The sequence below is a fragment of the Mesoplodon bidens genome (assembly GCF_964165515.1).
Source record: "Mesoplodon bidens genome assembly, chromosome: 2".
In the NCBI taxonomy this organism is placed as follows: Eukaryota; Metazoa; Chordata; class Mammalia; order Artiodactyla; family Ziphiidae; genus Mesoplodon; species Mesoplodon bidens.
This window is the reverse complement of record NC_138177.1, coordinates 77276926-77289906: the sequence shown is the minus strand read 5'-3', so window position 1 is coordinate 77289906 and position 12981 is coordinate 77276926.

Below are 12981 nucleotides of genomic sequence, written 5' to 3'. Positions count from 1 at the left end.
TACAATGCAGGGGACGCGGGTTCCATCCCTGGTCAAGGGAACTAAGATCCCATATGCCACAGGGCAACTAAGCCTGCATACCACAACTATGGAGCTCGCGCGCCTCAACGAGAGAGAAGGCCATGCCCTGCAACTAGAGAGAAACCCCGAGCAGACCGCACGCCCTAACGAAAAAGGTCCCACATACCTCAACAAAGATGCCATGTGCCTCAACTAAGACCCGATGCAGCCAAAAACAAACAAACAAAAAACCAATAACTTCTATAACAATTGGATCAAAAAGGCCAGGACTTGATTAATAACTGACAACTTCCCTAATTTTGGTCCCCACTTCCAATGTGGGAGCAACCATACAAAGCCAAGTATGTACCCCTAACCAGTCATGCCCCAGGATGCCCCATTTCTAGTTAGCCCGCCTACAAGCTTCCCCATGCCAACAGCCTCAGTCAGGGCACACCTGAAACCTTCCCTTTTATCCACTATGAAGCTTTCCCATTCCTCTGCCTGCCTTTGATTCTCTCCTAAAACACAAGTGACCTTGGCTGACTCCCTTGCTATAGCAAGGACAGAATACATAGCCTGCCTGTGCTTTTCTCATTTGGCTGATTATTTCCATGAGACCCCGGAATGAAAGCGCAGGGAGCAGAGACCCAGACCTCTGTCAGTTCCCTGCTTTCCCCTGGGGTGGAGCTCTGAGCCCTCATAAACAGCAGAGCTGCTGGCTGATCCACTGGAAATGCTGAGCAGACCTTTGGACTCAACTGAGTGAGAGCTGGGGAGGCCCAATTGACTCAGATTAAATCCCCCAGGCATAAAAATCACAAAAGAGTTATTGTTAGATGCTGATTGGGAGGGAGAGGCTCCAAAGACCTGGGAAAAGGATAGGACAACTGGGAATAGAAAAATGAGGGAAAGGCAGGAATCTTGCCTAGAACCAGAGCAGGAATTGCCTGGAGCTGCTTGGGTGGGATGGAGATTTGAGTCAAAATTCTTTTCTAGCCTCCACCAAAATCCTTTATCCAAAACACAGATATTTACTGTGTGAGTGCGTAGTGTGTACCAGGCACTGGCCACTGACTTCATGGAGCTCACACCCTAGTGGGGGAAGACGGACAATAAATGACTAAAATATATATATATATATATATATATATATATATATATATATATATATATATATATATATATATATAATTTTTTAATATACATATAATTTCAGAAGTGGTAAGTGCCCTGAGGAAAATAAAATAGGATGTTGGACAGAGAGAAGGGGTGCTGGGGTTGGCAGCACAGCGTACAGAAATGTGGTTGGGGAAGACCTCTCTGAGGAATGACATTTGCACTGACACCAGAAGGAACCAGCAATAATTCTCCCAGGGGAAGTCATTTTCCAGGCAGAGGGAGCAGCTTAAGCAAAGACCCTGAAGTGGGACTGGGCTTGATATGTTCAATATGGAACAGAAAGAAGGTGGAACAGAAGGAAGGTGGGTGTGGCTAGAGCAGTGTGAGGGGAGGGTACTAGTGGTGGGATGAGACCAGGAAAGGAAGCACAGGTCAGACCAGGCATGAAAGGAGGGCTTTCAAGGCCATGTTAAGAGTTTAGATTTTATTTTATTCTAAATATAATAGGAAGCTATTGAGAGAAGGCACTAAACGGCTTGCCTGCCTCAGCCGTTTTGTCAAAGCCTTAGAAGAGCTCCCTTGTTGAGATTTTGTCAAGATCCTGGTAGTTGGGGGATGCGTGTATGTGGGGGGATGGCACTGAGGAGATAGGAGGTGGCTCAGGCCCAGCTGCTAAATCACAACCAGAATCCCTTGTTCAGGAGGACAAAATGGGCCACAGAGAGTGTGTGAACCCCTGAAGTTGTACGCTAATTTTGTGCATGTGTGTACCCTATTTTAGGGAAGAACCCAGGCTTTGTCAGATTCCCAGAGGAGTCTCTGTAACCAAAAGAGATAGAAAAGGAGGCTACTGACTTGTATGCTTGTGCACGTGTGTGCCATCTTAGTAAGGACCCGCGGATGTGGCCAGTGAGGGGCAGGGGTAGGGGGGGAAAGCAGGGAGACGCGTTGTACTGTGCACCATGTGCTTTACCTATTTTTGTTTTTTTTTTTAAGTGAAGTATAATTGACTTAAAACGTTATATTAGTTTCAGGTGTACAACATAGTGATTCAATATTTTTATACATTACAAAATGATCACCACTGCTTTACCTATTTTTAAAAATCCGCTTCAGTGTAAAGGACTGAAGCCAGAGGAGAATGGATAGGGTGAGGAGGAAGGTGCAAAAGTCTTGGTTGTAGCCAGGGCAGGGCAGTGACATACCTGCTGGTCCTAACTTGACCCACCCCACCGCTAACCTGTGCTCACAACCCTTAACTCTGAAGAGCTTGTCCCAGAGATGTGGGTCTGTGCAGGAGGACTCGGCTGCCCAGTGAGCGCCCACTGCACTGCTTTGGGAGAGTGGTCATGATCTCAGATGGCTTCGGCCTGCAGCGGCTTGAAGCAGGGTTTTGGTTCCCGGCCAGTGATTGAGGTCGGGTCACAGCGGTGAGAGCACCGAATCCTAGGCACTAGATCAGTGGTCAGTGACAAGGCCCGGGCCCTATGGCTTTGCAGAAAAAGAATCCCCACAGAGATGGAAAGTGGTGAAACAAGTATTTATTAGGAGAAAAAAGTACAGTACACGTGGATAGACACACAGGCGGGCGCAGAAAGAGTCACACCCTCATGGCAGTTTAAATCACTTATATGGGGCAATTTTTCCAGGTTTCCTTTGGCCAATCATTTTGATTTGCCTGGTTCAAAGTCTGAACTTGGTATAGCTCAGGATTTCCCCATGTGTGCATGCACATCTCTTAGCCAAGATGGATTCTACCGAAGAGGCCTATGGGTAAGTGAGCATTAGTTGGCATCACACCCCTTTTGACCTCCAAGGAGCCTTTCTGCGCGTGTGTAGTCGGGAAGGTCTCCTGACTTCGAGAATGAGGAATATGTGGTCTCTTATCTTCTATCTGGGCAGGGCCCAGCCTCCTCTTTCAACTGTCCTGTTATTCCCTTCGCCACGGAGTATCGGTCCACAAGGAACGAACTCAAACTGTTTGCCCCGGCGGCCCATCTGTCTCCTGCCTCAGTCAGAATAGATCGCCTAGAGATGCCCTTGCTCAGGACCTGAGGCCACTGTCCTCTGCCTGAGCCCCAGCCTCCTCTGAGCCCTGCAACTTCACCAAGAGAAGCCGGGTCTTCCGGAGCACGGCACAGTGCCGACCCCACCAGGAGCCTTGGGCTCAGATCTGAATGCATCTCTCAGCTGCTTTTATGAGGGGTCCATCCCCAACAAATGATCTTTGTTGGTCATTTTGCTTTGAGTAAAAGTTCCCTTGCTCTGCCTGACATCCACGCCAGCCCTAGCCAGGCAGATGGAGGCTGAGATGGGAGGGTTTTCTCTTAATTCTCTCCAGAATCTTGTGCTTTGCCTCCCCACAGATAGGTCTGGCCCGACCTTCAGGACCCACCTGTTCTCAGTGATCAGTAAGTGGGCAGGGACTCGCCTCCCTAGGGTGTTCAGATCCGCAGCAATCCCGGTCCACGAGCTGGGGAGTGGAATCAGCTGCTGATGACAGGTTCCTGGCAGGGTGCAGAGCAGGCCAGGGCCTCCTTGTCCACACTGGGGGAGGGGATCAGGGTGGCTTTGTGCAGGCCAATTAAACCACAGAGCTGCTCTCCTGCTGGGGAAAAATTCAGACCTTTCAATAGCTTCCTCCTGGGGCCACCTCTGTGGTGTCAGCACAGGCATTTATAATTGTGTAGCCTAATAGAATTTTACCACTCCATCTTCTAACTCTAAATTAAATAATAATACCATCCAATATTTACTTACTTACTTACTATGGATCAGGTGCTATTCAGTTAAAGACTACGTGTATCATCCCATTTAAACCCCCCACTGAGAGACTTCCCTGGTGGTGCAGTGGTTAAGAATCCGCCTGCCAGTTCAGGGGACACGGGTTCGAGCCCTGGTCCGGGAAGATCCCACATGCTGCGGAGCAACTAAGCCCGTGCGCCACAACTACTGAGCCTGTGCTCTGGAGCCCGCGAGCCACAACTACTGAAGCCTGCGTGCCACAACTACTGAAGCCCAAGTCCTAGAGCCTAAGCCACCGCAATGAGAAGCTGACCCACCGCAACAAAGAGTACCCCCGCTCACCACAACTAGAGAAAGCCCGTGCACAGCAATGAAGACCCAACGCAGCCAAAAATAAAAAAACACACACACACAAAGAAACCCCGCTGAGCCCCGAGGTAGTGGCATGGTCACGTCCCCCTGTCACGCAGCCAGTTGGTCAAGGAGCTGGCATGTGAACCCAGGCAGCCTGGGAACGCTGTGCCTATAGCTGCATCAATAAAAATAAAGCACTTCGCAGAAGGGCCCCATAGTCTTGCATCAAATGGGATGCAATCCGGGCCCAGTAATCAGAGAACAAACTTGAGGGTCCTGACTGCTGCACACAAGCACGCAGTGGGGATACCGCCCCACTGCCGGCCTGGAGTCAGGGGCCCCAGGCTGCCGTTTCCTCTGTAAAATGAGGGGACAGCCTATACTGCTCCAGCGCTCCCAGCTCTGAAAGGCTGCAGGTTACTTCCCAGAAAAGTGTGAGCTCCTCCTGCTGGGATGCTGGCTGGGAAAACCACTACCAGGCCTGCCAACACTTCTCCTTGCCCCAGCGGCTCAGAACGGTGCCGGGAAGCTGCTGGGCCGGGGGTGGGGGGACCTGGGTTCTGGCTCCAGTTCTGCTTCCTAAGTCAAGCGCTTGGCATCCTCTCCTGCCTCATTTTTCTCATCTGATAAATGGAAGTAATGTCCACAGGCCCACCCCCACTTTATATGGTTTGGGGAGAAGCTAAAATGAGATGATGAATCTAAAAAAGCCCTTGGAGGGAATTCCCTGGCGGTCCACTCTGTGCTTCCACTGCAGGGGACACGGGTTTGATCCCTGGTCAGGAACTAAGATCCCGAAAACTGCACGGCCAAAAAAGAAAAAAGAAAAAGAAAAAAATAAACAGCACTTGGAGACTGGAGGTTCTGTGCACAGTGAAGAATTGGGGCCAAGGCAGGTCTCTTACCCTCTGCATCCTGGAGTTTCTGAGATGAGGACAGGCCCTGAAGTGAGAGACAGGCAGGCAGTGCTGGGCATAACCTCCCCTCATCCTCCACCAAGGTCACCCTGTCTGCCAGGCCCCCCATCCTGGGGCAGCAGCCCCTCCCCATGGTGAGAGGACAGCCAGACAGCAGGGGGCTGAGGTGAGGAGAAGACACAAGGACTCAGAAACAGGGATTTTCTTTCTGATGCTGACCCTGGGCTGACTGTCGGGGCTTCAAAGGGGAGGCTCAGGGAACTGAACCCCAGAATGATGACTCAATCGTTAAACAATGTAATTGAGCACCTACCGCGTACCAGACACTGGAAAACAGTGAGCTCCCAAGTGCCCAAGGTGGATGCCCTGCGGGTGAGTCTAGGAGTCCCCTGCGCACTGACTGAGCCAGCAGAGCCGAGGGACCATGTGGGGCCTGTCTGGGAACGTGGACTGAAGAGAATCAAGTGGGAGCAGCGGCTGAAGCCAGACTAGGGAAGCTGGGGAGCCAAGCTGCAGTCCCAGACTGAACGTGAGGCCACAGAGCAGGGACCCTTATGCTTCTTGGCCCCAGGAAGAGCAGTGGTCACCTTAGAGCCCTAGAAGTCCAGCTGGGGCCAGTGGCTCAGCCAGAGTCCAGGCACATCTGTGCATCTGGGGGCAGGTGACCCTGGACCTGAGGTCCAAGTGACAAGCTGGTTACCTCCTGCCTCCACCTGCACCTCCCCCGCGTCCCCCCCTGCAGCGAGCCTCCACCCTCCCATTTCTGACGTCAGATCCTTGGTATGTAGAGTCTTTCCTCTTGTCCTGGAAGACGCCTGCTGGACTGTATCAGTTCTTTCCTTCACCCTCAGCCACTCTTGGAGCTTGCTTACCCCAGAAATTAAACATTTCCTTCTCAGTTTGTGTTCCCAGTTCACTTGGGCCAGCGGCTTAGTGGCCACCTCTAAGCATTTTGCTAAAGTTTTCCCTCTTAGCTTACACCACACAAGCAGCAACTGAAATTTTCTCATGTAGTCCTCGATGCCAGGCCCTGTAGGGGAAACCAAGAAGTGTAAGGCAAGTCCCTGCTCCTAGGAATTTCTCATCTAATTACGGAAAACTGAGTAGCGTACAGGTGCAGCCTGCCTACCGTCTCACCTGCCCTGAGCCGTTGGGGCGCGGTGCTAAATGCAGCTGGAGGGGGAGAGGACACGTCGGGCCAGCACCTGATTTTGGAAGAGGTGACATTTGAGCTGACCTTGGAGGATGAGTAGGATGTAAGGGATGGGAAGGAGAGAAGGCATTCCATGGACTCCAGGAGCAAAGTGTCACACATTAGTATTGGTCACTGTCACCGTGATCCACACAGGAGGTGAGGAGAGCTTTGTCAGGTGGTGGCCACAGAAGGGACGAGGACACATAACTATGTGAAGGACAGGAAGTCTTTGGGCTAAGAGGACTGGACTTCATGTCCATGACATGATCTGGGTTCTAATTCTGGGTTTGCCAGAAATTGCCACAATCACTTCACCTGGAAAATGGAGGGACTGGGTAAAACAACCTCTAAATTTCCATACTATTCTGGAATGAAAGGAGAGAAAGGAGTAAAGATGACTCTAGGATTTTGAAGAACAGTCCCAACAACAGGAGGTCAGGAGAAGTCAGGAGAGGAAGCAAGGTTTGGGGAGAGGATGTCAGTTTTAACATAAATTTGAGTGTACCCCTTCATGACCCTTCTTTCCACTGGGTTCTGGTCCCCACTGCCACAGGCCGATCTGTTCTTAGTCTTGCCTGGCATCCGCTGCTTCCCTCCCCTGGGAGAGCGTGACCCTGCTGCATCAAGGCCAGAGTAAGGAAGAGGACCTGGCCTTTGCTCCAGATTTGTCAGCTTCTCCTCTGTGAATAAACACCTTCTCCATCACCAGCACAATCTTGCTAGGAAATGTGTGGCTGCCCAGGGCCCACAGGTGAGGGTGGGAAGCCCCTAAACTGACAATGAAGTTTCCATCACCCCTGGGGGAAGGGGGGCTTGAAACAGAAATGAGGCTGTTATTGAGAAATGAAGTGTGGTTCCTGCATACCTGGGTTGGAGGACCCAAATGGGTACCTGGTTCACAGGCAAACTTCCCAAGGAGTGGCTTAGACCAGTGGACCTCCCCCGTGGGTGTGCACAGGACCGCTGTGGAGCTCAGGAACGAGATCACCCAGACTGGGGACCAGGCAGCTGTATTTTAATATCCTCGCAGGCAACTGTCAGACACACCTAAGTGAGAGACTCCTGGGCCTAGAGAGCTGCCAGGGCCAGGGCTTTGGGCCAAGGAGAGAGAGGGACAGAGGTGGTCCTGGGAGGTGAGGGGCTCACTCACAGAGGGACTGTGCTGGGGCATGGAAGGTTCCAACCTCAGAGGAGATGGATGGGGGTGGGTATTTCAGGCAAGGAGGCACACAGGCCCTGGCTGGGGGCTTTGCCTGTTTGCGGTGGTGAAGCTGGAGGGGCAGGCTGTGGCCAAGAGGGCAAGGCTTTGAATGCCACGCTAAGAGCTGGACTAGATCCTGAAGCTGCCAGGAGCAGGGAAGGCTGTGAGCAAAAGAAGGGAGACCTTTCCAGCACCAGGAGCAGATGTGGCCCCCTGCTTGTCCACACAGGGCCCTCAAGGTCTCTGAGATGAGCCTGGGCCTGTGGTCAGAAGGGCAAGCCTGCACTACCTCCTGCCTTGACTCATTTCCTTCAGAGCAAGCTCTGAGTCTTCCATTTCTGACTTCAAGTCCTTGGTATGTACAAAATTCTTGCCTCTCCTTTGGCTGCCCTGCCCGCCTCTCTGGCTGCAGTTTTGAGTTTTGTACCCTGATTCCTACCCTTTTATGTCTGCCTTTCTTAGGCCTTCAGCACAATTTGTCAAAATTAATTTGACACCAAGCTGGCTTTCTCTAGAAAGTCAGGGAAACTTCTAGGCACGAGAGCAAGATTCATGTGGGGAGAATTACCATGGCCCTTTCCTTAGGGCAGTCCTGAGGTTAGAATCCTCTGTCTCCAGCGGCAATCCACTAAAGAAAGAAGCCATTTCTTGAGGCTCAAGTGGTGGAAATAACTTGCTCAGATTCTGGCCCATGGAGTCCAGCACATCAGCTGATCTCCCCGCTTTACTCTATAACTCTGAAAGGGGTGCCCCGTTCAAACCACAAACAGGGCCCACATCACCTCCAGAGCCTGCCTCTCTGTATACCTCTGCTCAGCTTGGAGAAATTCTTAATTTACTTCTGGAATTAGGTGAGGGGTTGGACACTGGGGCCAGTTATCACACGGACATTTATTCTCTCTGTAGGAGCCCCTTTGGAGAGGAAAGATGGGTTTCTGCCACCTTCCTTACTTGGGACAAAACGCACTGTTTCCTGCTCTTAATTCACATCGGCAGTTGATCTTGGAATTGGTCACAGTACTATGTGTGGCCAGTACATTAAGTGCAATTCCAGACTCAAGAACAAAACAATAGGTTTCTCTGTTTTCTCAAAATGCTTGGAGGCCTCAACCCTCACCCTACCTCCACCAAGCAGGGCCTGCCCTTTTTTCTGTGACTCTGGGACAATGTCTTCCCAGTGCATCTTTGCCCTCAGCAGCTGCTGAACCTGTGCCAGCCCAGAGTACCTCACCTTCTGGCCCACAAACCCCAAGGCACAAGGAGACTGCCAAGCTGGGAAGACATCACAGAACTCAGTCCTGGTGGCCAATCTGCTGCCAGATTTCTTAGTAAGGAAGATAGCTTCTACCCAGACAGCAACATAACTTTTTTCCCCAATCCCTGGCACAGAGGCTGGGCCACTGTTGTCAACCTGCTGTGAGAACACATTTAATATGTGCTCTGTCACTGGCAAATCCTTGCTGAATCCTGCTGGACTCTGAGAGAGGATCCTCAGCACAGAACGTGGGCATCGCGATGGGGCAGGTCTAAGTCTTTACACAGTGCAGAGTCTTGATCTACGCGGCACATCAACTAAAATAATTTTTTTTTTTTTTTTTTTTGCGGTACGCGGGCCTCTCACCGCCGTGGCCTCTCCCGTTGCGGAGCACAGGCTCTGGATGCGCAGGCTCAGCGGCCATGGCTCATGGGCCCAGCCGCCCCGCGGCACGCAGGACCCTCCAGGACCGGGGCACGAACCCGTGTCCCCTGCATCGGCAAGCGGACTCCCAACCACTGTGCCACCAGGGAGGCTCTAAAATAAAATTTTCAATGCATCGTTAATCATAACGCTGACTGACTTTTCTCTATGACTCTACAGCTTCACATACTTGCTCTTATTTTTATTTTGGCTTTTGCAATAATCCATGAAGTAGATAAACTGTGTACTGTTGTTACTCCAATTTTAGAGATGAGAAGCCTAAAGCTTAGCATGCCCAAGGTCACACAGCCCCTGAATGCAAATTTGGGATGGAATCTGGATCAGCGCTTAATCTCTTTAGGACCCAGGGCTGGATCTTGCAGCAGCAGCAGTAGTAGCAGTGGCAGCATGGGATGGCCGACTGCCCTGGGCTCCCCAGACCCTAGTAGCTGAGGGGAGTGTGGCTACTTGAGAATGTTCTCCAAGATCCTAAGGACAGGACTAAGTGGAGGCTTGTGTCAGAGGAATGGGTCCTGACTAATTGTTCCCCATGCCTGGTGATGGGTACCATTTTTATTAAATCTGTAAATCGGTTATATTGAGACTATAACAGAGGAAGAATATCATCTGAAAATCTTCCCAATTTAGCAAACAATGAATATTCTCAAACATTCTGGAGGCCTAATCCAGAAGCTCTAGGTTATGGCCATGTTTTCCAAACACATATGTAAGATGTGCACATGAGTTCAAACCACTTAACATAGTTGTCAAAGTACTGACGATTTTGTAAACTGAATGGCTGCCAGGGTTATGTTTGATTAATTCATTCAATTCCATAAACATTTACTGAGCACTTCCTGTTTTTCGAATGCCGATGGACAGACAGACACATGGCTCAGGGCGATACTGAGGCAAAGTCTGTCACCAAGGACCCCAGGACCTGCCTGAGAAGGCCTGGAAGATTGAAATATGGTAATCAAATTAAAAAGAATCCTGGGACTTCCCTGGTGGAGCAGTGGTTAAGAATCTGCCTGCCAATGCAGGGGACATGGGTTCAAGCCCTGTTCTGGGAAGATCCCACATGCTGCAGAGCAACTAAGTCCGTGAGCTACAACTACTGAGCCTGCGCTCTAGAGCCCGTGAGCCACAACTACTGAGCCCTTGTGCCACAACTACTGAAGCCCGTGCGCCTAGAGCCTGTGCTCCGCAACAAGAGAAGCCACTGCAATGAGAAGCCCGCGCACCGCTCACCGCAACTAGAGAAAGCCTATGGGCAGCAACGAAGACCCAAGGCAGCCAAAAAAAAAAAAAAAGAATCCTGGCTTTGAGAGTTTCTGACCAAATTTAATGTCTCCAGAGCAGTGACTGGGAGACCAGAAAGTCCCATCCTCGTCTTGGACCTCATCTTACCAAACGGGTCACATCCTGTTTCTTCATGATTTCATCATCCTAGAACCAGCTCAGCCAAAATGGGTGACACAACAACCAGAAAGTGCTGGAATGTGGCCAGAGCTGAGGCAGGGATCACCATTTCTCGTTCATGGCTTATCCCACAAGCATTTATTAAATGCCAGGCGAGGTGACGGACACAAAGGTAAACATGGCTGGGTGGCCCCCACCCTCCAGGTTCCTTGTAGAGAACAGGTCACAAGAGGCTGTTCTCATAACTGTTGTGGGGAGTAAGCTAACTAGGCCAGCAGAATGGCATCAGTGACAGAAAGTGTGGAACAACATGACAGGACACTGAGAATCAACAGCTGGAGACCAGCCTGGTGTGTAGCAACTGGGAATAGAGTGACTCTCTGGAACAAAGGAGTTGAGCAAACCACGATTCCCAGAGGCAGGAAGGCAAACACTGGGCTTTCTGAAAATGGGTGCTATGGCCACAAACCAAAAGACATATACAGTTTCACGCTAGTTTCTGGGCCCCACCTGTGCACACTGGTATCGGCATCAGCATTATGTTGGAGTAGGGACAACGTCTCACAGGAAACATGAGTTTAAAATGTTATTCGGTTCAATACAAATAAAACTTCCTTATTCTACTACCAGAAAAAAGAATTATTAAGTGAACTTAGCTAAATTTCTCAAACATTTCACTTGCACCCAACATACACAGGTAATAGCTTCTCACTGTGAGGTTTGGGGCAAATTACCGAATTTTTCTTTGTGTCTTTGTTTCTTTTTTTTTTTTTGGCCACCCCGTGAGGCTTGCTTGATCTTAGTTCCCTGACCAGGGATCAAACCCAGACCCCTAGAATTCCCTGTGTCTGTTTCCAAATCTGTTACAATGAGGCCTGCACACAGAGTAAGTGCTATATACATGTTAGCTATATTATTATTATTATTATTATTAAATCACTACATTAAGCTCAAAGTCAAATGAATACTTAGCCTGTTCCCTTTTTGTCCTTCGTTTGTCCTAGCCCTACAGGTACTTTTGGGTGAACATCTACTTACTGCATAATCTTTTAAGAAATTTCTTTTTATCCTTGAGACAGTGTCCACAAATTTCATCTGGCATTTTGCACACTGCCGAGGCATAGGAAATTCCTTTCCTTGTACAATCTTTTCAGACCACCAAGTCATGGGCGGTGACAGCTGTAATAAATCTCTTGTGCTCTTTGGCTCACAGCCACTTCTTAATGGAAAGGACTATATCTGACCCTCAGTTCATAGCATTACAAATGTCAAAGGCGGACCTTTCCCTCCGGCCAGCCTTCCTTCCCACTCTGCTGTCTTCGGTCACACCTTCTGGTCCTGCAGCTTGCCTCCTGGTAGATAAGTGAATGCTGCTGGGGTGTGACTTGGGGGCACTGAAAGGCCCCTGACCTAAAATATCTTCCTCTGTCCCTGTGGACTGGGCATCTCATCATCAGCATTGTACTCTGAGGTCTGAGCAAAGGGGTTTCCCACTCCAAATCCAGGACTATAAATATGCCTCTGGGTTAGGACTGCATGTCACCAACAGTCCCAAGATAAACCACCCCTACCGGGAGGGGGCCTTAACCCTTTATCTTCCCAAGCTCTTTAGGAGTATGAGACCAAGACTGAGGATGTTTTCAGAAGAGGCACAAACTTAAGGCCTGCAGACAAATCTGAGCAACAGTCATGTTTTGTAGGTTGTACTTGATGTCTTAAACTTGTTTTTTTAGTGACTTGTCAACATTTTAAAACTAGGATGCTTTATAATGTCTCTTAAAAAATAAAAACTTAATAAAAAAGCTCTAGCAACATCGTCCTGCACCCGCACAAAATAACAGGGGTCTTAGGGGTTCCCAGCCAGCTTACCCACCATCCTGTGGGCCTGAGCTTGGGTAAAAAAGTTGGAAAGCAGGCCTGGGCACCTGGGACTCATTTGTCTGTTCTATATCATTCCAATTCAAATATTTCGTTTAACTCTACAAAAAAAAAAAAAAAACCATAAAAGCAAAATATGAAAAAATATAGATGACACAAAGTAGTCTGAAGTTCTTTCCTTGTGTTGAAAAAACTTAGGGGTTTACTGAGAAAACAAAATATAGATGTTAAACTTCAAATAAGGGTATACCTGTTACACTTCAAAGCATTTTAGGGCTTCCCTGGTGGCGCAGTGGTTAAGAATCCGCCTGCCAATGCAGGGGACACGGGAAGATCCCACATGCCACGGAGCAACTAAGCCCGCGAGCCTAGAGCCCGTGCTCCACAGCAAGAGAAGCCACCGCAATGAGAAGTCCGCGCACCGCAACGAAGAGCAGCCCCCACCTGCGGCAACTAGAGAAAGCCTGCG